Source organism: Schistocerca gregaria, unplaced genomic scaffold (genome assembly GCF_023897955.1).
Source record: "Schistocerca gregaria isolate iqSchGreg1 unplaced genomic scaffold, iqSchGreg1.2 ptg000178l, whole genome shotgun sequence".
Classification (NCBI taxonomy): Eukaryota; Metazoa; Arthropoda; class Insecta; order Orthoptera; family Acrididae; genus Schistocerca; species Schistocerca gregaria.
Genome location: NW_026061728.1, coordinates 129865 through 157168, shown reverse-complemented (window position 1 = coordinate 157168; position 27304 = coordinate 129865). Strand labels below are relative to the sequence as shown.

The following is a 27304-nucleotide window of genomic DNA, read 5'->3' as shown; positions in this document are numbered from 1 at the left end:
GATTTGATAGTAATTTAATTTATTTAATTTAACTGATATTGGCTCTGAGATGTGTACACATCGCCCGTCGCTCTCATTATTGATTATTCTATTTTATTTTAAAGTAGCTTCAATTTAGATGAGATAAGTCGTAACATAGTAGATGTACTGGAAAGTGTATCTAGGAAGAGTTTCAAGATATAACTTATTAGTAAAGTGTTTCATTTACACTGAAAATTTTTCTGTGCAAATCAGGATATCTTGATTATTTATTTTATTATATTTATTTTTTGTTTATTTAATTATTTAATATAAATAATTTTATTGTATTTTTGTCTTAGTATATTTTGTAGAATTGATTTTTTAAATTATAGTTTATTGGTAATGTAAGTGTTTTATGAAATATTATTTTAAATTTTTTAAGTAGATTTTATTTATTGTACCTTTTGTATCAGGGTTTATAAAAATTTTAGTATTTATTTTACTTGTCTCGATTTGGGTTGATTTATAAATAATTTATAGTTAATGTATCATAATTATTATTAAATTATTTATAGAAATGAGATGTTAATCGTTTCCCAAGATATCTAGTTTCTTAAGAAAAAATTTAATTTTTTAAAGTTATTTGTTTTTATTTAATTTTTTAAGTAAAAATATTAACTTATTTATTGTTTAAGGGATAAGCTTTGAAGTTAATAACCTATAATTTATTTTATAGAAACATAATAGTAAGCTTTAAACCAGCTGTCTTTAAGATTACGTTTTAGTTCATTATTTTTTATTTTGATTTTATAAATATTTTAGGTTTTTTATTAAGATTATTAATTTAATTTTAAAATTTTTGTAATAATGATAGAATTTGTATATTTATTTGTATGAAATTTTTACCTTGTGAACTTATTATAAGGAACTAGGCAAAATTGATTTCCGCCTGTTTATCAAAAACATGTCCTCTTGTTTATATTTTGAGGTCTGGCCTGCTCACTGAGCGTATTTTTAAAGAGCCGCGGTATTTTGACCATGCAAAGGTAGCATAATCATTAGTCTCTTAATTAGTGGCTGGAATGAATGGCTTGACGAGAAATCAACTGTCTCTTAATAAATTTTTGAATTTAACTTTTGAGTCAAAAGGCTTAAATTCTTCTTTAGGACGAGAAGACCCTATAGAGCTTGACATTTTACTTTTATATAGTTTTTTGTTTGTCTTTCTATATTTAATGATGATGTTTTGTTGGGGTGACATGAAGAATAGATAAACTCTTCATTATTATATCATTTATTTATGTTTGTTATTTTGATCCATAATTTATGATCATAAGATTAAGTTACCTTAGGGATAACAGCGTAATTGTTTTTGAGAGCTCATATCGACAAAGCAGATTGCGACCTCGATGTTGGATTAAGAAAAATTTTGGGTGCAGGAGCCCAATGATTAGGTCTGTTCGACCTTTAAATTCTTACATGATCTGAGTTCAGACCGGCGTGAGCCAGGTCGGTTTCTATCCTAAGATTGTTAATCCATATTAGTACGAAAGGACCATATGGTTAAAATATTTTTTGTTATATTGATTAATATTAATTTATTTACTATTTTGACAGATTAATGTGTTGAATTTAGAATTCATTTATGTAGATTTTTTCTACAAATAGTATTGATACTTTATGATTTATTTATATTTATTTTGAATTTTCTTTTATTGGTTATTTGTGTTTTAATTAGTGTTGCCTTTTTAAGTTTATTAGAGCGTAAGGTTTTAGGTTATATTCAGATTCGAAAGGGTCCAAATAAGGTAGGTTTTGTTGGAATTCCTCAGCCATTTAGAGATGCTATTAAGTTAATTTGTAAGGAGCAGCCAATTCCTATTATATCTAATTACCTACTTTATTATTTTCCCCTGTTTTTAATTTAATGATTTCTTTAGCCGTTTGAGTAATTTTTCCTTATTTAACTTATATGTGTTCTTTTTCTTATGGATTTTTATTTTTTTTATGTTGTACTAGATTAGGTGTTTATACTGTTATAATTGCTGGTTGATCTTCTAATTCAAATTATTCATTATTAGGTTCTCTTCGTTCTGTTGCTCAAACAATTTCTTATGAAGTTAGTTTAGCTTTAATTTTATTGTCTTTAATTATTTTAATTGGTAGTTTTAATATGTTTGATTTTATAAACTATCAGCTTTATTGTTGATTTATTATTATTTCTTTTCCTTTAGCTTTAGCTTGTTTTGCTTCTTGCTTAGCTGAAACTAATCGTACTCCTTTTGATTTTGCTGAAGGGGAATCTGAGTTAGTTTCAGGATTTAATATTGAGTATGGTGCGGGTGGTTTTACTTTAATTTTTTTAGCTGAATATACTAGAATTGTCTTCATAAGAATGTTATTGGCTTTAATTTTTTGGGCGGTGATTTTTATTCTTTTATATTTTTTATTAAGCTTGCTATTATATCTTTTGGTTTTATTTGGGTTCGTGGAACATTACCACGGTTCCGTTATGATAAATTAATGTACTTAGCTTGAAAAAGTTTTTTACCTTTATCTTTGAATTTTTTTATTTTCTTTGTTGGTTTAAAGATTTTATTTATCTCATTTGTTTAGTGAAATTTTTTGAGAAAAGTTAATAGAAGAGTTAAACTTCTAATTTTATGTTTTCAAAACATATGCTTTTCCTAAGCTAATTAACTTTATTCCTTAATTAATTTATCTCATGCGTTTGCGACATGGACATTAATTAAGAAATATGTGAAGTAAATAATTGTTAAGATTTGACCTGTTATAATATAAGGTTCTTCAACAGGTCGTTTACCAATTCACGTTAGTAAGCATACATCAACTACTATAATTCAGAATAAAATTTGATTAATAGGGTAAAATTGAATGCCTCGGAATGGTGTTTTATTATAAAATGGTAAAATTATTAAGATTCTAATTGATAAAAATAATGCAATAACACCTCCTAACTTATTAGGGATAGATCGTAGAATTGCATATGCAAATAGGAAATATCATTCTGGTTGAATGTGAACTGGTGTTACTAATGGGTTGGCAGGTACAAAGTTATCTGGATCTCCTAATAGGTAAGGATTAATTAAACATAGTATAATTAATAATGATGTTATTATTACAAATGTAATAGAATCCTTAAAGGTAAAGTATGGATGGAATGGAATTTTTTCAATATCTCCATTTAGTCCAAGAGGATTATTAGATCCTGTTTGGTGAAGAAAAAATAAATGAATTGCTGCTATAGCAGCAATAATAAATGGTAATACAAAATGGAATGTGAAGAATCGATTTAATGTTGCATTATCAACAGCGAATCCTCCTCATACTCATTGGACTAAATCTGTTCCTAAATATGGGATTGCTGATAATAAATTAGTAATTACTGTTGCACCTCAAAAAGATATTTGGCCTCAGGGTAAGACATATCCTATAAATGCAGTTGCTATAACTAAAAATAAAATCACTGTACCAATTATTCAGATATGTATATATATATAAGATCCATAGTAAATTCCCCGTCCTAAATGTAAGTAAATACAAATAAAAAATATAGATGCTCCATTTGCGTGTAAGGTTCGGATAATTCAACCATTATTTACGTCTCGGCAGATGTGTACTACACTACTGAATGCTATTTCAATATTTGATGTATAATGTATAGCTAAAAGTAGTCCAGTTACGATTTGAATTACCAAACATAACCCTAATAGGGATCCAAAATTTCATCAAAATGAAATATTTGTTGGGGCAGGTAAGTCAATTAAAGAGTTATTAATAATTTTAATTAAAGGATGACTTAATCATAAGGGTTTATTCATTAGTAATTATCTTATTTTACGAATAGGTCCCTGATTAATATTGGTGATTTTAACAACTGCTAGTAGTGCTAAAAATAAATAAATTATTATTATTATTGTAATAATGAATGTTGGTCTATTATATAATTTTTCTAAAGATATTGTTATTTCTTGATAATTGATTGAATTATCAATATTTATAGTTTCGGTGTTTTTGAAAAAGTCTATAAATATAGATATATCTAGAATAATTAATATTAATATGATAAATACTCACATTATTAATGTAATAATTATAGTGATTGATTTAGGCTGAAATATTTCGTTTGATGCAATTCTTGTAATGTAAATAAATAATACTAGTATACCACCAAGAAATGTTAAAAATAGAATATATGATAATCAATATCTTTCTATTATTGTTCCTGTTATTAATCCAACTAGGAAGGTTTGAAGGATAATAAAAAGCATTATTGATATTGGGTGTCTTAATTTAATAAAATTAATATTTATTACATTTGATAATGATATAATTATTATTTTGATCATTTCAGGGGTTAGTTTATTTAAAATACCGGTTTTGGGGACCGATGATGGAAGCTTTTCCACCTCTGAAGTTTTAAAAGTGGGGGCTGGACTTATTTCCGGTTTGCAAGACCGGCGTTTTTTTTAAACTATTAAAACTAATGTTTAAATTCTCTATTTTTACTTCTTTATTGATTTATTTTGCTGGTGTTTATGTTTTTTCTTCTAAACGTAAACATTTATTAATGGTTCTTTTGAGATTAGAATATATTGTTCTTTCTTTATTTATGTTAGTTATTGTTTTTCTTATTGAGTTTGATTATGATTATTTTTTTCCTGTTATTTTTTTAGTTTTTTCTGTTTGTGAGGGTGCTTTAGGTCTTTCTATTTTAGTTTCAATAATTCGTTCTCATGGTAATGATTTTTTTAATTCTTTTGGTTTATCTTTATGTTAAAGTATTTATTTATAACTATTTTTTTGATCCCTCTTTGTTTATTAAATAATTGTTGATGGTTGGTTCATTCTTTAATGTTTCTGTCGGGTTTTGTTTTTATAATTTGTGTTTATTCATATGCTGATTTGAATATAATTAGATATTATTTTGGTATTGATTATTTTTCTTTTAGTTTAATTTTACTTAGTTTTTGGATTTGTTCTTTAATAATCACTGCAAGAGGTTCAGTTTATTTAAGTTAATATCATTCTAATTTTTTTGTTTTTATGGTTTTGATTTTAATAATTATGCTTTATTGTTCATTTGCTAGATTAAGTATTCTTCCTTTTTATATTTTTTTTGAGGCTAGATTAGTTCCTACTTTACTTTTAATTTTGGGTTGGGGTTATCAACCTGAGCGTTTGCAGGCTGGTGTTTATTTAATTTTTTATACTTTGGTTGCTAGATTACCTTTATTATTAGTTTTATTTAAGGTTTATGATTTTTCTAATACTTTATATTTTCCTTTATTGGTTGATTTTGGTTCTTATTATTTTATGTTTTATGTATTTATAATTTTGGCTTTTTTAGTTAAGATACCTATGTTTTTGGTTCATTTATGACTTCCTAAGGCTCATGTAGAGGCCCCTATTTCAGGTAGAATAATTCTTGCTGGTGTATTATTAAAGTTAGGTGGTTATGGTATTTTTCGTGTTATAAAGGTTATTTCTTATTTGGGTTTAAAGTTTAATTATTTTTGATTGTCTTTAGGTTTATCTGGGGGTGTTATTGTAAGATTTATTTGTTTTCGTCAGGTTGATTTAAAGTCTTTAATTGCATATTATTCTGTTGCTCATATAAGAATGGTTATTGGTGGATTGATGACTATGATTTGATGAGGTTGTGTAGGTTCTCTTTCTCTAATGGTTGGTCATGGTTTATGTTCTTCTGGTTTATTTTGTTTATCTAATATTATTTATGAACGTTTAGGTAGACGAAGATTATTAATTAACAAGGGTATAATTAATTTGATGCCAAGAATGGCTTTATGATGATTTCTTTTAAGATCATCAAATATGGCTGCTCCTCCTTCTTTAAATTTGGTAGGTGAAATTAGATTATTAAATAGAATTATATCTTGATCTTCTTTTAGATTCTTTGCTTTGATTTTTTTATCTTTTTTTAGAGCTCTTTATACTTTGTATATATATTCTTATTCTCAGCATGGGAATTATTATTCTGGTGTTTATACTTGTTCTCTTGGTTATTTTCGTGAATATCATCTTTTACTTTTACATTGATTGCCTTTAAATATTCTCTGTTTAAAGGGTGAATATTTCTTTGTTTAGTTTGCTTAAGTATTTTAATTAAAAATATTGTTTTGTGGAATCAATGATATGAAGTGTTTCATCTTAGGCCGTGAATTTATTTTCTATTTGTTCTTTGAGTTTTTTTTCTTTGTTTATTTCGAGAACTATAATTTTTATTTTAGGTATTTATTATTTAATAATTGATTATAGAGTTTTTGTTGAGTGAGAGCTTTTCAATTTAAATGGTTCTATAGTTGTTATAACTTTAATTTTGGATTGAATATCTCTTATTTTTATATCTTTTGTTATATATATTTCTTCTTTGGTTATTTATTATAGAGAGGATTATATATCTGGTGAAAAGAATATAAATCGTTTTATTATTATTGTTTTAATATTTATTCTTTCTATAGGTATTTTAATTATTAGTCCTAATTTAATTAGAATTTTATTAGGTTGAGATGGTTTAGGTTTAGTTTCTTATTGTTTAGTTATTTATTATCAAAATGTAAAATCTTATAGTGCTGGTATATTAACTGCACTATCTAATCGTATTGGTGATGTTGCTATTTTAATTTCTATTGCATGAATGTTAAATTTTGGTGGTTGAAATTATATTTATTATTATGATTTTATTTCTAATTCTTTTGAAATAAAGCTCATTACTATATTAATTGTTTTAGCAGCTATAACTAAGAGAGCTCAGATTCCTTTCTCTTCATGACTTCCTGCTGCTATAGCAGCTCCTACTCCTGTTTCTGCTTTAGTTCATTCTTCTACTCTTGTTACTGCTGGTGTTTATTTATTAATTCGTTTTAGACCAATATTGGATACTTATAATTGTGGTTGATTTTTACTTTTAATTGGTTGTATAACTATATTTATGGCTGGATTGGGCGCTAATTTTGAGTTTGATTTAAAGAAGATTATTGCTCTTTCTACTTTAAGACAACTTGGTTTAATAATAAGAATTTTGGCTATAGGTTATCCAAAGCTTGCATTTTTTCATTTATTGGCTCATGCTTTATTTAAGGCATTATTATTTATATGTGCAGGTTCAATAATTCATAATTTGAAGGATTCCCAGGATATTCGTTTTATAGGATCAATTGTTAATTTCATACCTTTAACTTCAGTTTGTTTTAATGTTTCTAGTTTATCTTTGTGTGGAATACCTTTTTTAGCGGGATTTTATTCAAAGGATTTAATTCTTGAGATGGTTTGTTTAAGATGAATTAATTGTTTAATTTTTTTTCTTTATTTTTTTTCTACTGGTTTAACTGCTTCTTATTCTTTTCGTTTGTTTTATTATTCAATATCTGGTGATAATAATTTTTATTCTAGATTTTCTTTTGATGATAAGGGTTATTATATTTCATTTGGAATAATTGGTCTATTGTTTGTTGCTGTTTTTGGTGGTAGTCTTTTATCTTGATTAATTTTTCCTATTCCTCATGTGATTGCTGTACCTTATTATTTAAAGTTTTTAACTATTACAGTTGTTATTTTAGGTGCTTATTTAGGTTATCTTATTTCTAATTTTGATTTTTCTCATAATTTATTTTCTTTAAGTATACTTTCTTTTGTTAGATTTGCTGGTTCTATATGATTTATACCTTTTCTTTCAACTAAGTTTATTAGATATATTCCTTTAAAAATAGGTTATTATTCATCTAAGTCATTTGATTATGGTTGAGGTGAATTACTTGGTGGTCAAGGTTTATATAGATTATTTATTTATTTAATTGGTTATATTCAAGGTTGATATGATTCTAATTTCAAGATTTATCTTTTAACTTTTATTTTTTGAATATTTATTTTGGTAATATTGTTTTTCGTTTACTTAAATAGCTTATGATTAGAGCGTGACACTGAAGATGTTAAGGAAGTATTTTTACTTTTAAGTATTTATAAATATAGATATATTATTTTTACAGTGAAAATGTAATGTTTTATTTAAACTATATAAATTTTAGAAATGTTAACGGAGTTTAACCGCTAATATAAAAAGTTAGCAGCTTTCATATTGGCTTTACATTTCCTTAATTGGAACTATTATAGTTCAATTATATTATTAACAGTAATACGCCTCTATTTGGCTTCAATTAATAAGAATAAGGGTAGTACATACCAATCTTCCAGGTCGAAACTGACTGCAATATTTCGCTTCTTATTCTATTTAAGGTTGATTGATAATATCAATACTTTTTGAATGCAACCCAAATGTTATATTTAACTACAACCCTTTATTCTGCTCATTGTAATGCTCCTTGGTTTCATTCATGGTATAGTCCTCCTAATAGAACTAGAATAAAAAATATTGTTGATACTGTTCAGATTATAATGTCTGAAGTTTTAAAAATAATTACAATTGGTAGAATTAGTGCAATTTCTACATCAAACATTAAAAAGATTACTGCGATTAGGAAGAATCGTATTGAGAATGGTATTCGTGCTGATCTTTTTGGATCAAACCCACATTCAAATGGTGATCTTTTTTCTCGATCATTAATTAATTTTTTTGATAGTGTTGTTGCCAGGATTATAACAATTATTGGAATAATAAATCTAATGAAAACTCTTGTTGATAGAATTAGAATTGTTTTTCTTGATTTATATCAAGCTTTCTGATTGGAAGTCAAATGTACTATTTATACTAGAAAAACAATTATCTACCTCATCAATAAATAGAGATATATAAGAATAATCATACTACGTCTACGAAGTGTCAGTATCATGCTGCTGCTTCAAATCCAAAGTGATGTCTTGGTGAAAATTGATTTATTGAGTGTCGAAGTAGACATGTTGATAAAAAGATTGTTCCAATAATTACGTGTAAACCATGGAATCCTGTTGCAACAAAGAATGTTGATCCATAAACTGCATCTGCAATGGTAAAAGGTGCTTCTCAATATTCATATGCTTGAAGTATTGTAAAGTATAGTCCTAATAACACTGTGAAGAATAATCCTTGTAGTGCTTGAGTATGATTAGATTCCATTAAACTATGATGTGCTCATGTTACTGTTACTCCTGATGCTAAAAGAATAGCTGTATTAAGTAATGGAATTTGTATAGGGTTAAAGGGTTGAATTCCTATTGGAGGTCATAGTATTCCTAGTTCAATTGTTGGTGCTAATCTTCTTCTAAAGAATGCTCAAAAAAAAGAAACGAAAAATAATACCTCTGATGCAATAAATAAAATTATTCCTCATCGTAATCCAATTGATACAAATCCTGTATGTAATCCTTGATATGTTCCTTCTCGTACTACATCTCGTCATCATTGAATTATAGTTAGTAGGGTAATTCCAAATCCAATTATGAATAAGTTAATATTAAATAGGTGGAATCATTTTGCTAGTCCTGATACTAGGACTATTGCTCCAATTGCTCCTGTTAATGGTCAAGGTCTATAGTCTACTAAGTGGAATGGGTGGTTTGAGTGAGTTGTTAACATAGGTTTAATATACTTCTCTAGAATATAGAGTTCTTAGAATTGAGAAAACATAGGCTTGAATTATTGCTACTGCTGATTCTAGAATTAATAGAAGTATTTGTCCAATAATTAGTAATGAGATTAAGTTTATTGCTATAGATGGTCCTGTGTTTCCTAATAAGGTTAACAATAAGTGTCCTGCAATTATATTTGCTGCCAACCGTACTGCTAATGTACCTGGTCGAATAACATTACTAATTCTTTCAATTAGTACTATAAATGATATTAATGCAGGCGGTGTACCTTGTGGTACAAGGTGTGTAAATATATGATTAGTATGGTTAATTCATCCAAATAATATAAATCTTAGCCATATAGGTAGGGCAATTGCAAATGTTAATGCTAAATGTCTTGTTCTAGTAAAAATATAAGGGAATAATCCTATGAAATTGTTAAATAATATTATAATAAAAATTGAGATGAAAATGAATGTGGTTCCATTAAATGATTTTGACCAAGAAGTGTTTTAAATTCGTTATGTAAGGTTAAATTTAGTTTATTTCAGATAATGTTAATTCGTGATGGTGTAAGTCAAAATAGTGATGGGATTAATAATAGTCCTAGAAATGTTCTAGTTCAATTTAATGATAAATTAAAGATGTTAGTTGATGGGTCAAATGTTGAGAATAGATTTGTTATCATTTTCAATTTAAGTTTTTTATTTCAATTGTTCCTTTTTCTGCTCTTTTAATAAGGTTAGGTTTAAATGAGAAGAAGTTTATTTGATTAAACAAGATTAATGTAGCTGAAAATATAATGAATAGTGAGAATCATATAAGAGGGGATATTTGAGGGATTTGGATATAATTTCCCCATCAGAAGTAGTCGTTAATTTACTATTATTTGGTTTAAGAGACCATTACTTACTTTCAGTCATCTGATGAATTTCAAGGTGTACTAATTTTTTTTAGTTACTTTAGATTGACACTCTAATGTTATTTATTTTAACTAACTCCTTAAATTATCTTAGATAATCACTTAATAAATAAATTTACTGAAGTTCTTTCAATTACAATTGGTATATATCTGTGGTTTGCTCCACAGATTTCTGAGCATTGTCCAAAGAATAATCCAGGTCGATTTATTGTGAATGTTCCTTGATTTAACCGACCTGGCGTTGCATCAATTTTAACCCCTAATGCAGGAACTGCTCATGAGTGTAGAACATCTGATGCTCTTGTTAATACTCGTACTTCTGTATTTATTGGTAGGATTGTTCGGTTATCTACATCTAGTAGTCGGAATCCATCATTTTCTAGGTCTTGTTCTGGTGTTATATAAGTGTCAATTTCTACGTCTATGAAGTCTGAATATTCATATCTTCAATATCATTGTCGTCCAATGGTTTTAATTGTAATTATTGCATCTACTGAATCATCAAGTAAATATAATAGTCGTAAAGATGGAAGGGCAATAAAAATTAATGTAATTGCTGGTAAAGCTGTTCAGATTGTTTCAATTAAATGTCCATGAAGTATATTACGGTTAGTATAGGCAATAAATAATATATAACTTAGGGCATAACCTACAATTACTGTAATTAATAATAATACGACCATAGTATGATCATGAAAGAATGATAATTGCTCCATTAATGGTGAAGCTCCATCTTGAAGAGATAAATTTGATCATGTTGCCATTAATAAATATTTTCTAATAAAAGGTCAAACCTTTATTTGTAGAGCTTAAATCTACTGCACTAATCTGCCATATTAGAATCTAGAGATTAATGGTAATTCTGAGTAACTATGTTCTGCAGGAGGGTTATTTTGTAGTCATTCTGTTGATCTTCTTATGTTAGCTCTAAATATAATTGCTCGGTTTGTAATCATTCTTTCTCATATAATTACAATGAATATAATGATTCCTACAATAGAAATTGTAGACCCAATTCTTGATACTACGTTTCATGATGTATATGCGTCTGGGTAGTCAGAGTATCGTCGAGGTATTCCTGCTAATCCTAGGAAGTGTTGAGGAAAGAATGTTAAATTTACTCCAATGAATATAATTGTAAATTGGATTTTTAATCATGTATTATTTATAGTTAATCCTGTAAATAGTGGATATCATTGAATGACACCTCCTATAATTGCAAATACTGCTCCTATAGATAATACATAATGAAAGTGGGCTACTACATAATATGTATCATGTAATACAGTATCAAGTGATGAATTTGCTAATACTAATCCTGTTAATCCACCAATTGTAAATAGGAAAATAAATCCTAGAGCTCATAATAATGGTGGATTGAACTTGAATTTAGTTCCATATAATGTAGCTAATCATCTAAATACCTTAATTCCTGTAGGTACAGCAATAATTATTGTTGCTGATGTAAAATATGCTCGTGTGTCAACATCCATTCCTACTGTAAATATATGATGTGCTCATACAATAAATCCTATTAGTCCAATTGATAGTATAGCATAAATTATACCTAATGTTCCAAATGATTCAATTTTTCCTCTTTCTTGACATACAATATGTGAAATAATTCCGAACCCCGGTAGAATTAAAATATAAACTTCTGGGTGTCCAAAGAATCAAAATAGATGTTGATATAGAATTGGGTCACCCCCTCCTGCAGGGTCAAAGAATGATGTATTTAAATTTCGATCTGTTAATAATATAGTAATAGCTCCTGCTAAAACTGGAAGTGAAAGAAGGAGAAGTAATGCTGCAATAGCTACAGATCATACAAATAAAGGTGTTTGATCTAAAGTTATACTTTCTGATCGTATATTAATTGCTGTTGTAATGAAATTCACTGCACCAAGAATAGATGATACACCTGCTAAGTGCAGTGAAAAAATAGCTAGATCTACAGATGCACCCCCGTGTGCAATAGCTCCTGCTAGAGGAGGGTAAACTGTTCATCCTGTACCAGCACCATTATCTACTATAGAAGATGTAAGAAGAAGGGTTAGTGAAGGTGGTAGTAATCAAAAACTTATGTTATTTATTCGTGGAAATGCTATATCTGGTGCACCAATTATTAGTGGAACAAGTCAATTACCAAATCCACCAATTATAATAGGTATTACTATAAAGAAAATTATTACGAATGCGTGAGCTGTAATAATAACATTATAAATCTGGTCATCCCCAATTAGAGATCCGGGTTGGCCAAGTTCAGCACGAATAAGTATTCTTATTGATGTTCCTACTATTCCTGCTCATGCTCCAAATATGAAGTATAAAGTACCAATGTCCTTATGGTTTGTTGAGAATAATCATTTTTGCGGTAAGATGGCTGAATTTTAGGTGGTAGACTGTAAATCTACTTATGAGATGTTTTCTCTCTTATCATATTTAGGTCTTATATTCAATTATGATTCTAGACTGCAATTCTAGAGGTGTAAAATTTTACTAAGGCCTAAAAGATTATTCTTTTAATTATAACTTTGAAGGTTATTAGTTTGATTAACTTAAGTCCTTAGTATAATGAAATTAAGGTTGATGTTGAAATCAATCCTATTGTTGAAATTATTACTGTTATAGGAAGAATGATTCTTGATTTTTGGGACTTTATCTTTATAGATCACGAATTTTCTGTGTATGATATAATTAGAGCTGAGAATCTAATACGTATATAGTAGTAGAGTGTAATTGTAGTTAATACAACTATAATAGTTATAATAGTTGTTATATTGTTTTCTATTAATGATTGTATTACAATTCATTTTGGTAAGAATCCAAGGAATGGTGGTAGTCCACCTAAAGATAATAAAGATAAGAATATTATGAATTTAATTTCGGTTTTTATATTTCTGGCTGAATAAATTTGATTTATGAAAAATAAATTTATTTGCTTAAATAATAAAACTATAATTAATCTTAATAGTGAGTAAATAATGAAGTATAGTTCTCAGATGTTTTCTCTGACTGTTAATGATCTAATTATTCAACCTAGGTGTCTGATTGATGAATATGCTAAAAGTTGTCGTAAGGATGTTTGATTTAAACCTCCTATTGCCCCAATAATAATTCTTAAGATAATAATTGTTCAAATAAAAGTTCTTAATTGAATACAATAAGATAAGACCAATATTGGGGCGATTTTTTGTCATGTTATTAATGTTAAACAATTATTTCATCTTGATGCTCCTATAACTTCTGGAAATCAGAAATGGAAAGGTGCAGCTCCAATCTTTAATAATAGTCTAGATCTAATTATTATTGATGGGATAAATTCTGTTTCCCATCCCATGGGATATTTTATTTGAATCAGCAAAATTGAAAATAATAATATTGTCGATGCTATTGCTTGGACAATAAAATATTTAATTGATGATTCATTTATTATTATATTTTTATTTCTTGTTAGGAGCGGAATAAATGAAAGTAAGTTGATCTCAAGTCCTATTCAAACCCCAAATCAGGAATTTGATGAAATGGACAGGATCGTTCCTATCATTAATGTTGATAGGAAGAGAAGTTTTGTAGAGTTGTTGGTCATTAAAAAGGAGAGGATTGATACCTCTATAAATGGGGTATGAACCCATTAGCTTGTTTAGCTTACCTTTTTACATTAAGGTGTATGATGCATGTTAGTTTTTGATACTAAAGGAGGTAGTTTAATTCTATCTTATGTAATTTTAATGAAGGTAATTTTATTTACTTTATTTACCCTATCAAGGTAACCCTTTCATCAGGCACTTCATTTATTTAATATATAAATCGAAAGTTTTTTTTGAAATTCTTTTATGTATTATTTTGTTTAATTAGGATTAATTTATCCTGCTCATTATATATATATATATATATATATATATATATATATATATATATATATATATATATATATATATATATATATATATATATATATATATATATATATAATAAATAATTTATATTAATATATTACATTTAATTGAAATTAAAGTATTATAAGTTCATCTTACCATTATCAATTGATTATTTTAATGCAATTATTTACCTAGGATTATAGCTACTTATGTTTTTAGCTTAAAATAGGTTATTATAATATAATATATATAATAATATGTAATTTAATATTTAATATTATTATAATTGGATATAATAAATAAAATTATTAATTTAAATATAAAATATTATAATTAATATAAATAATTATATTAATTATAATAATATAATTATGTAAATTATCTATAATTAGATTATTTAACTAATATATATGAAAGTTAACTTAATATAAAAAAAGAATTCATATTAATAACATATTATATTAAATTACATAATTGTATAAAATATATATATTATATTATTTAATCTTTCTTTATTTATTAGTGAAAAGAAAGATTAAATAAGAAAGAATATAATACATTTATTGCTATACATGTTCCATATTAATCTTTAATTATATATAATAGAGAAGTTGTTGTGGTCATACATAGGGGCGTTTCTTTTTTTTTGTTAATGTTTGTGGTTTTTTTCTTTTTTTTTCTTTAAATATTTGAATCTTTTATTTTTTCCTGAATTAATAGATTTAAAATTTTCTTATTTTTTATTTTTAAAAGTTTTATTCTTGCTTGTTTATTCACTTTTTCTTTGTATTATATGTAAGTTTTGTTAGACTAAATGTTCTTTTTGCAGTAATTTGATTTAATTATCAAGTGATTTTGGATTTAGCAATTGATTTAGTATCGGCATAATTCGTGCCAGCAGCCGCGGTTATACGATTGATACAAGTGAATATTATTGGTTAAAACAGTTGTTTATATTATTAGGGTTGAAATATAAATTTGTAAGGTGAAATGTTAAAATTTATTTGTGGCCCTTTTTATGAATCTGTGAAATTTAAATAATAAACTAGGATTAGATACCCTATTATTTTAAATGTTAATTATATTTACCAGGGTACTATTAGTTAAGGTCTTTAAACCCAAAGAATTTGGCGGTATCTCATTCCATTCAGAGGAACCTACCCCATGATTGATAATACACGATTTACTCTACTTAATTTATTTGTTTGTATATCTCCGTTATCAGAGAATCTTTTTAGAGTTATAATTCTCAAGATTTATAATTATAAAATATTTCAGGTCAAGGTGCAGCTTATAGTTAAGAGGAGGTGGGTTACAATAGATTTTTGTTTATAACGGATTTGATAGTGAAATACTGTTAATGAAGGTGGATTTGATAGTAATTTAATTTATTTAATTTAACTGATATTGGCTCTGAGATGTGTACACATCGCCCATCGCTCTCATTATTGATTATTCTATTTTATTTTAAAGTAGCTTCAATTTAGATGAGATAAGTCGTAACATAGTAGATGTACTGGAAAGTGTATCTAGGAAGAGTTTCAAGATATAACTTATTAGTAAAGTGTTTCATTTACACTGAAAATTTTTCTGTGCAAATCAGGATATCTTGATTATTTATTTTATTATATTTATTTTTTGTTTATTTAATTATTTAATATAAATAATTTTATTGTATTTTTGTCTTAGTATATTTATAGAATTGATTTTTTAAATTATAGTTTATTGGTAATGTAAGTGTTTTATGAAATATTATTTTAAATTTTTTTAAGTAGATTTTATTTATTGTACCTTTTGTATCAGGATTTATCAAAATTTTAGTATTTATTTTACTTGTCTCGATTTGGGTTGATTTATAAATAATTTATAGTTAATGTATCATAATTATTATTAAATTATTTATAGAAATGAGATGTTAATCGTTTCCCAAGATCACTAGTTTCTTAAGAAAAAATTTAATTTTTTAAAGTTATTTGTTTTTATTTAATTTTTTAAGTAAAAATATTAACTTATTTATTCTTTAAGGGATAAGCTTTGAAGTTAATAACCTATAATTTATTTTATAGAAATATAATAGTAAGCTTTAAACCAGCTATCTTTAAGATTACGTTTTAGTTCATTATTTTTTATTTTGATTTTATAAATATTTTAGGTTTTTTATTAAGATTATTAATTTAATTTTAAACTTTTTGTAATAATGATTGAATTAGTATATTTATTTGTATGAAATTTTTACCTTGTGAACTTATTATAAGGAACTAGGCAAAATTGATTTCCACCTGTTTATCAAAAACATGTCCTCTTGTTTATATTTTGAGGTCTGGCCTGCTCACTGAGCGTATTTTTAAAGAGCCGCGGTATTTTGACCGTGCAAAGGTAGCATAATCATTAGTCTCTTAATTAGTGGCTGGAATGAATGGCTTGACGAGAAATCAACTGTCTCTTAATAAATTTTTGAATTTAACTTTTGAGTCAAAAGGCTTAAATTCTTCTTTAGGACGAGAAGACCCTATAGAGCTTGACATTTTACTTTTATATAGTTTTTTGTTTGTCTTTCTATATTTAATGATGATGTTTTGTTGGGGTGACATGAAGAATAGATAAACTCTTCATTATTATATCATTTATTTATGTTTGTTATTTTGATCCATAATTTATGATCATAAGATTAAGTTACCTTAGGGATAACAGCGTAATTGTTTTTGAGAGCTCATATCGACAAAGCAGATTGCGACCTCGATGTTGGATTAAGAAAAATTTTGGGTGCAGGAGCCCAATGATTAGGTCTGTTCGACCTTTAAATTCTTACATGATCTGAGTTCAGACCGGCGTGAGCCAGGTCGGTTTCTATCCTAAGATTGTTAATCCATATTAGTACGAAAGGACCATATGGTTAAAATATTTTTTGTTATATTGATTAATATTAATTTATTTACTATTTTGACAGATTAATGTGTTGAATTTAGAATTCATTTATGTAGATTTTTTCTACAAATAGTATTGATACTTTATGATTTATTTATATTTATTTTGAATTTTCTTTTATTGGTTATTTGTGTTTTAATTAGTGTTGCCTTTTTAACTTTATTAGAGCGTAAGGTTGTAGGTTATATTCAGATTCGAAAGGGTCCAAATAAGGTAGGTTTTGTTGGAATTCCTCAGCCATTTAGAGATGCTATTAAGTTAATTTGTAAGGAGCAGCCAATTCCTATTATATCTAATTACCTACTTTATTATTTTTCCCCTGTTTTTAATTTAATGATTTCTTTAGCCGTTTGAGTAATTTTTCCTTATTTAACTTATATGTGTTCTTTTTCTTATGGATTTTTATTTTTTTTATGATGTACTAGATTAGGTGTTTATACTGTTATAATTGCTGGTTGATCTTCTAATTCAAATTATTCATTATTAGGTTCTCTTCGTTCTGTTGCTCAAACAATTTCTTATGAAGTTAGTTTAGCTTTAATTTTATTGTCTTTAATTATTTTAATTGGTAGTTTTAATATGTTTGATTTTGTAAACTATCAGCTTTATTGTTGATTTATTATTATTTCTTTTCCTTTAGCTTTAGCTTGTTTTGCTTCTTGCTTAGCTGAAACTAATCGTACTCCTTTTGATTTTGCTGAAGGGGAATCTGAGTTAGTTTCAGGATTTAATATTGAGTATGGTGCGGGTGGTTTTACTTTAATTTTTTTAGCTGAATATACTAGAATTGTCTTCATAAGAATGTTATTGGCTTTAATTTTTTTGGGCGGTGATTTTTATTCTTTTATATTTTTTATTAAGCTTGCTATTATATCTTTTGGTTTTATTTGGGTTCGTGGAACATTACCACGGTTCCGTTATGATAAATTAATGTACTTAGCTTGAAAAAGTTTTTTACCTTTATCTTTGAATTTTTTTATTTTCTTTGTTGGTTTAAAGATTTTATTTATCTCATTTGTTTAGTGAAATTTTTTGAGAAAAGTTAATAGAAGAGTTAAACTTCTAATTTTATGTTTTCAAAACATATGCTTTTCCTAAGCTAATTAACTTTATTCCTTAATTAATTTATCTCATGCGTTTGCGACATGGACATTAATTAAGAAATATGTGAAGTAAATAATTGTTAAGATTTGACCTGTTATAATATAAGGTTCTTCAACAGGTCGTTTACCAATTCACGTTAGTAAGCATACAACAACTACTATAATTCAGAATAAAATTTGATTAATAGGGTAAAATTGAATGCCTCGGAATGCTGTTGTATTATAAAATGGTAAAATTATTAAGATTCTAATTGATAAAAATAATGCAATAACACCTCCTAACTTATTAGGGATAGATCGTAGAATTGCATATGCAAATAGGAAATATCATTCTGGTTGAATGTGAACTGGTGTTACTAATGGGTTGGCAGGTACAAAGTTATCTGGATCTCCTAATAGGTAAGGATTAATTAAACATAGTATAATTAATAATGATGTTATTATTACAAATGTAATAGAATCCTTAAAGCTAAAGTATGGATGGAATGGAATTTTTTCAATATCTCCATTTAGTCCAAGAGGATTATTAGATCCTGTTTGGTGAAGAAAAAATAAATGAATTGCTGCTATAGCAGCAATAATAAATGGTAATACAAAATGGAATGTGAAGAATCGATTTAATGTTGCATTATCAACAGCGAATCCTCCTCATACTCATTGGACTAAATCTGTTCCTAAGTATGGGATTGCTGATAATAAATTAGTAATTACTGTTGCACCTCAAAAAGATATTTGGCCTCAGGGTAAGACATATCCTATAAATGCAGTTGCTATAACTAAAAATAAAATCACTGTACCAATTATTCAGGTATGTATATATATATAAGATCCATAGTAAATTCCCCGTCCTACATGTAAGTAAATACAAATAAAAAATATAGATGCTCCATTTGCGTGTAAGGTTCGGATAATTCAACCATTATTTACGTCTCGGCAGATGTGTACTACACTACTGAATGCTATTTCAATATTTGATGTATAATGTATAGCTAAAAATAGTCCAGTTACGATTTGAATTACCAAACATAACCCTAATAGGGATCCAAAATTTCATCAAAATGAAATATTTGTTGGGGCAGGTAAGTCAATTAAAGAGTTATTAATAATTTTAATTAAAGGATGTCTTAATCGTAAGGGTTTATTCATTAGTAATTATCTTATTTTACGAATAGGTCCCTGATTAATATTGGTGATTTTAACAACTGCTAGTAGTGCTAAAAATAAATAAATTATTATTATTATTGTAATAATGAATGTTGGTCTATTATATAATTTTTCTAAAGATATTGTTATTTCTTGATAATTGATTGAATTATCAATATTTATAGTTTCGGTGTTTTTGAAAAAGTCTATAAATATAGATATATCTAGAATAATTAATATTAATATGATAAATACTCACATTATTAATGTAATAATTATAGTGATTGATTTAGGCTGAAATATTTCGTTTGATGCAATTCTTGTAATGTAAATAAATAATACTAGTATACCACCAAGAAATGTTAAAAATAAAATATATGATAATCAATATCTTTCTATTATTGTTCCTGTTATTAATCCAACTACGAAGGTTTGAAGGATAATAAAAAGCATTATTGATATTGGGTGTCTTAATTTAATAAAACTAATATTTATTACATTTGATAATGATATAATTATTATTTTGATCATTTCAGGGGTTAGTTTATTTAAAATACCGGTTTTGGGGACCGATGATGGAAGCTTTTCCACCTCTGAAGTTTTAAAAGTGGGGGCTGGACTTATTTCCGGTTTACAAGACCGGCGTTTTTTTTAAACTATTAAAACTAATGTTTATATTCTCTATTTTTACTTCTTTATTGATTTATTTTGCTGGTGTTTATGTTTTTTCTTCTAAACGTAAACATTTATTAATGGTTCTTTTGAGATTAGAATATATTGTTCTTTCTTTATTTATGTTAGTTATTGTTTTTCTTATTGAGTTTGATTATGATTATTTTTTTCCTGTTATTTTTTTAGTTTTTTCTGTTTGTGAGGGTGCTTTAGGTCTTTCTATTTTAATTTCAATAATTCGTTCTCATGGTAATGATTTTTTTAATTCTTTTGGTTTATCTTTATGTTAAAGTATTTATTTATAACTATTTTTTGATCCCTCTTTGTTTATTAAATAATTGTTGATGGTTGGTTCATTCTTTAATGTTTCTGTCGGGTTTTGTTTTTATAATTTGTGTTTATTCATATGCTGATTTGAATATAATTAGATATTATTTTGGTATTGATTATTTTTCTTTTAGTTTAATTTTACTTAGTTTTTGGATTTGTTCTTTAATAATCACTGCTAGAGGTTCAGTTTATTTAAGTTCATATCATTCTAATTTTTTTGTTTTTATGGTTTTGATTTTAATAATTATGCTTTATTGTTCATTTGCTAGATTAAGTCTTCTTTCTTTTTATAATTTTTTTGAGGCTATTAGTTCCTACTTTACTTTTAATTTTGGGTTGGGGTTATCAACCTGAGCGTTTGCAGGCTGGTGTTTATTTAATTTTTTATACTTTGGTTGCTAGATTACCTTTATTATTAGTTTTATTTAAGGTTTATGATTTTTCTAATACTTTATATTTTCCTTTATTGGTTGATTTTGGTTCTTATTATTTTATGTTTTATGTATTTATAATTTTGGCTTTTTTAGTTAAGATACCTATGTTTTTGGTTCATTTATGACTTCCTAAGGCTCATGTAGAGGCCCCTATTTCAGGTAGAATAATTCTTGCTGGTGTTTTATTAAAGTTAGGTGGTTATGGTATTTTTCGTGTTATAAAGGTTATTTCTTATTTGGGTTTAAAGTTTAATTATTTTTGATTGTCTTTAGGTTTATCTGGGGGTGTTATTGTAAGATTTATTTGTTTTCATAGGTTGATTTAAAGTCTTTAATTGCATATTCTTCTGTTGCTCATATAAGAATGGTTATTGGTGGATTGATGACTATGAATTGGTGAGGTTGTGTAGGTTCTCTTTCTCTAATGGTTGGTCATGGTTTATGTTCTTCTGGTTTATTTTGTTTATCTAATATTATTTATGAACGTTTAGGTAGACGAAGATTATTAATTAACAAGGGTATAATTAATTTGATGCCAAGAATGGCTTTATGATGATTTCTTTTAAGATCATCAAATATGGCTGCTCCTCCTTCTTTAAATTTGGTAGGTGAAATTAGATTATTAAATAGAATTATATCTTGATCTTCTTTTAGATTCTTTGCTTTGATTTTTTTATCTTTTTTTAGAGCTGTTTATACTTTGTATATATATTCTTATTCTCAGCATGGGAATTATTATTCTGGTGTTAGACCAATATTGGATACTTATAATTGTGGTTGATTTTTACTTGTAATTGGTTGTATAACTATATTTATGGCTGGATTGGGCGCTAATTTAGAGTTTGATTTAAAGAAGATTATTTCTCTTTCTACTTTAAGACAACTTGGTTTAATAATAAGAATTTTGGCTATAGGTTATCCAAAGCTTGCATTTTTTCATTTATTGGCTCATGCTTTATTTAAGGCATTATTATTTATATGTGCAGGTTCAATAATTCATAATTTGAAGGATTCTCAGGATGTTCGTTTTATAGGATCAATTGTTAATTTCATACCTTTAACTTCAGTTTGTTTTAATGTTTCTAGTTTATCTTTGTGTGGAATACCTTTTTTAGCGGGATTTTATTCAAAGGATTTAATTCTTGAGATGGTTTGTTTAAGATGAATTAATTGTTTAGTTTTTTTTCTTTTCGTTTGTTTTATTATTCAATATCTGGTGATAATAATTTTTATTCTAGATTTTCTTTTGATGATAAGGGTTATTATATTTCATTTGGAATAATTGGTCTATTGTTTGTTGCTGTTTTTGGTGGTAGTCTTTTATCTTGATTAATTTTTCCTATTCCTCATGTGATTGCTTTACCTTATTATTTAAAGTTTTTAACTATTACAGTTGTTATTTTAGGTGCTTATTTAGGTTATCTGATTTCTAATTTTGATTTTTCTCATAATTTATTTTCTTTAAGTATACTTTCTTTTGTTAGATTTGCTGGTTCTATATGATTTATACCTTTTCTTTCAACTAAGTTTATTAGATATATTCCTTTAAAAATAGGTTATTATTCATCTAAGTCATTTGATTATGGTTGAGGTGAATTACTTGGTGGTCAAGGTTTATATAGATTATTTATTTATTTAATTGGTTATATTCAAGGTTGATATGATTCTAATTTCAAGATTTATCTTTTAACTTTTATTTTTTGAATATTTATTTTGGTAATATTGTTTTTCGTTTACTTAAATAGCTTATAATTAGAGCGTGACACTGAAGATGTTAAGGAAGTATTTTTACTTTTAAGTATTTATAAATATAGATATATTATTTTTACAGTGAAAATGTAATGTTTTATTTAAACTATATAAATTTTAGAAATGTTAACGGAGTTTAACCGCTAATATAAAAAGTTTGCAGCTTTCATATTGGCTTTACATTTCCTTAATTGGAACTATTATAGTTCAATTATATTATTAACAGTAATACGCCTCTTTTTGGCTTCAATTAATAAGAATAAGGGTAGTACATACCAATCTTCCAGGTCGAAACTGACTGCAATATTTCGCTTCTTATTCTATTTAAGGTTGATTGATAATATCAATACTTTTTGAATGCAACCCAAATGTTATATTTAACTACAACCCTTTATTCTGCTCATTGTAATGCTCCTTGGTTTCATTCATGGTATAGTCCTCCTAATAGAACTAGAATAAAAAATATTGTTGATACTGTTCAGATTATAATGTCTGAAGTTTTAAAAATAATTACAATTGGTAGAATTAGTGCAATTTCTACATCAAAAATTAAAAAGATTACTGCGATTAGGAAGAATCGTATTGAGAATGGTATTCGTGCTGATCTTTTTGGATCAAACCCACATTCAAATGGTGATCTTTTTTCTCGATCATTAATTAATTTTTTTGATAGTGTTGTTGCCAGGATTATAACAATTATTGGAATAATAAATCTAATGAAAACTCTTGTTGATAGAATTAGAATTGTTTTTCTTGATTTATATCAAGCTTTCTGATTGGAAGTCAAATGTACTATTTATACTAGAAAAACAATTATCTACCTCATCAATAAATAGAGATATATAAGAATAATCATACTACGTCTACGAAGTGTCAGTATCATGCTGCTGCTTCAAATCCAAAGTGATGTCTTGGTGAAAATTGATTTATTGAGTGTCGAAGTAGACATGTTGATAAAAAGATTGTTCCAATAATTACGTGTAAACCATGGAATCCTGTTGCAACAAAGAATGTTGATCCATAAACTGCATCTGCAATGGTAAAAGGTGCTTCTCAATATTCATATGCTTGAAGTATTGTAAAGTATAGTCCTAATAACACTGTGAAGAATAATCCTTGTAGTGCTTGAGTATGATTAGATTCCATTAAACTATGATGTGCTCATGTTACTGTTACTCCTGATGCTAAAAGAATAGCTGTATTAAGTAATGGAATTTGTATAGGGTTAAAGGGTTGAATTCCTATTGGAGGTCATAGTATTCCTAGTTCAATTGTTGGTGCTAATCTTCTTCTAAAGAATGCTCAAAAAAAAGAAACGAAAAATAATACCTCTGATGCAATAAATAAAATTATTCCTCATCGTAATCCAATTGATACAAATCCTGTATGTAATCCTTGATATGTTCCTTCTCGTACTACATCTCGTCATCATTGAATTATAGTTAGTAGGGTAATTCCAAATCCAATTATGAATAAGTTAATATTAAATAGGTGGAATCATTTTGCTAGTCCTGATACTAGGCCTATTGCTCCAATTGCTCCTGTTAATGGTCAAGGTCTATAGTCTACTAAGTGGAATGGGTGGTTTGAGTGAGTTGTTAACATAGGTTTAATATACTTCTCTAGAATATAGAGTTCTTAGAATTGAGAAAACATAGGCTTGAATTATTGCTACTGCTGATTCTAGAATTAATAGAAGTATTTGTCCAATAATTAGTAATGAGATTAAGTTTATTGCTATAGATGGTCCTGTGTTTCCTAATAAGGTTAATAATAAGTGTCCTGCAATTATATTTGCTGCCAACCGTACTGCTAATGTACCTGGTCGAATAACATTACTAATTGTTTCAATTAGTACTATAAATGATATTAATGCAGGCGGTGTACCTTGTGGTACAAGGTGTGTAAATATATGATTAGTATGGTTAATTCATCCAAATAATATAAATCTTAGCCATATAGGTAGGGCAATTGCAAATGTTAATGCTAAATGTCTTGTTCTAGTAAAAATATAAGGGAATAATCCTATGAAATTGTTAAATAATATTATAATAAAAATTGAGATGAAAATGAATGTTGTTCCATTAAATGATTTTGGTCCAAGAAGTGTTTTAAATTCATTATGTAAGGTTAAATTTAGTTTATTTCAGATAATGTTAATTCGTGATGGTGTAAGTCAAAATAGTGATGGGATTAATAATAGTCCTAGAAATGTTCTAGTTCAATTTAATGATAAATTAAAGATGTTAGTTGATGGGTCAAATGTTGAGAATAGATTTGTTATCATTTTCAATTTAAGTTTTTTATTTCAATTGTTCCTTTTTCTGCTCTTTTAATAAGGTTAGGTTTAAATGAGAAGAAGTTTATTTGATTAAACAAGATTAATGTAGCTGAAAATATAATGAATAGTGAGAATCATATAAGAGGGGATATTTGAGGGATTTGGATATAATTTCCCCATCAGAAGTAGTCGTTAATTTACTATTATTTGGTTTAAGAGACCATTACTTACTTTCAGTCATCTGATGAATTTCAAGGTGTACTAATTTTTTTTAATTACTTTAGATTGACACTCTAATGTTATTTATTTTAACTAACTCCTTAAATTATCTTAGATAATCACTTAATAAATAAATTTACTGAAGTTCTTTCAATTACAATTGGTATAAATCTGTGGTTTGCTCCACAGATTTCTGAGCATTGTCCAAAGAATAATCCAGGTCGATTTATTGTGAATGTTCCTTGATTTAACCGACCGGGCGTTGCATCAATTTTAACCCCTAATGCAGGAACTGCTCATGAGTGTAGAACATCTGATGCTCTTGTTAATACTCGTACTTCTGTATTTATTGGTAGGATTGTTCGGTTATCTACATCTAGTAGTCGGAATCCATCATATTCTAGGTCTTGTTCTGGTGTTATATAAGTGTCAAATTCTACGTCTATGAAGTCTGAATATTCATATCTTCAATATCATTGTCGTCCAATGGTTTTAATTGTAATTATTGCATCTACTGAATCATCAAGTAAATATAATAGTCGTAATGATGGAAGGGCAATAAAAATTAATGTAATTGCTGGTAAAGCTGTTCAGATTGTTTCAATTAAATGTCCATGAAGTATATTACGGTTAGTATAGGCAATAAATAATATATAACTTAGGGCATAACCTACAATTACTGTAATTAATAATAATACGACCATAGTTTGATCATGAAAGAATGATAATTGCTCCATTAATGGTGAAGCTCCATCTTGAAGAGATAAATTTGATCATGTTGCCATTAATAAATATATTCTAATAAAAGGTCAAACCTTTATTTGTAGAGCTTAAATCTACTGCACTAATCTGCCATATTAGAATCTAGAGATTAATGGTAATTCTGAGTAACTATGTTCTGCAGGAGGGTTATTTTGTAGTCATTCTGTTGATCTTCTTATGTTAGCTCTAAATATAATTGCTCGGTTTGTAATCATTCTTTCTCATATAATTACAATGAATATAATGATTCCTACAATAGAAATTGTAGACCCAATTCTTGATACTACGTTTCATGATGTATATGCGTCTGGGTAGTCAGAGTATCGTCGAGGTCAAAGAATGATGTATTTAAATTTCGATCTGTTAATAATATAGTAATAGCTCCTGCTAAAACTGGAAGTGAAAGAAGGAGAAGTAATGCTGTAATAGCTACAGATCATACAAATAAAGGTGTTTGATCTAAAGTTATACTTTCTGTTCGTATATTAATTGCTGTTGTAATGAAATTCACTGCACCAAGAATAGATGATACACCTGCTAAGTGCAGTGAAAAAATAGCTAGATCTACAGATGCACCCCCATGTGCAATAGCTCCTGCTAGAGGAGGGTAAACTGTTCATCCTGTACCAGCACCATTATCTACTATAGAAGATGTAAGAAGAAGGGTTACTGAAGGTGGTAGTAATCAAAAACTTATATTATTTATTCGTGGAAATGCTATATCTGGTGCACCAATTATTAGTGGAACAAGTCAATTACCAAATCCACCAATTATAATAGGTATTACTATAAAGAAAATTATTACGAATGCGTGAGCTGTAATAATAACATTATAAATCTGGTCATCCCCAATTAGAGGTCCGGGTTGGCCAAGTTCAGCACGAATAAGTATTCTTATTGATGTTCCTACTATTCCTGCTCATGCTCCAAATATGAAGTATAAAGTACCAATGTCCTTATGGTTTGTTGAGAATAATCATTTTTGCAGTAAGATGGCTGAATTTTAGGTGGTAGACTGTAAATCTACTTATGAGATGTTTTCTCTCTTATCATATTTAGGTCTTATATTCAATTATGATTCTAGACTGCAATTCTAGAGGTGTAAAATTTTACTAAGGCCTAAAAGATTATTCTTTTAATTATAACTTTGAAGGTTATTAGTTTGATTAACTTAAGTCCTTAGTATAATGAAATTAAGGTTGATGTTGAAGTCAATCCTATTGTTGAAATTATTACTGTTATAGGAAGAATGATTCTTGATTTTTGGGACTTTATCTTTATAGATCACGAATTTTCTGTGTATGATATAATTAGAGCTGAGAATCTAATATGTATATAGTAGTAGAGTGTAATTGTAGTAAATACAACTATAATAGTTA

General features: G+C 27.0%; 2 long non-coding RNA genes across 2 annotated transcripts; one reads left to right on the top strand and one right to left on the bottom strand.

Moving 5' to 3' along the window:
* Positions 1 to 394: 394 nt before the first annotated feature.
* LOC126302693 (uncharacterized) lies at positions 395 to 16459 on the bottom strand. Its single transcript, XR_007553148.1, has 2 exons — positions 16356 to 16459; positions 395 to 679 (listed from the first exon to the last, which is right to left on the bottom strand). It is a non-coding gene; the product is annotated as an uncharacterized LOC126302693 (long non-coding RNA).
* On the top strand, positions 12061 to 26912 carry LOC126302692 (uncharacterized). Its single transcript, XR_007553147.1, has 2 exons — positions 12061 to 12488; positions 26601 to 26912. It is a non-coding gene; the product is annotated as an uncharacterized LOC126302692 (long non-coding RNA).
* Positions 26913 to 27304: the final 392 nt, after the last annotated feature.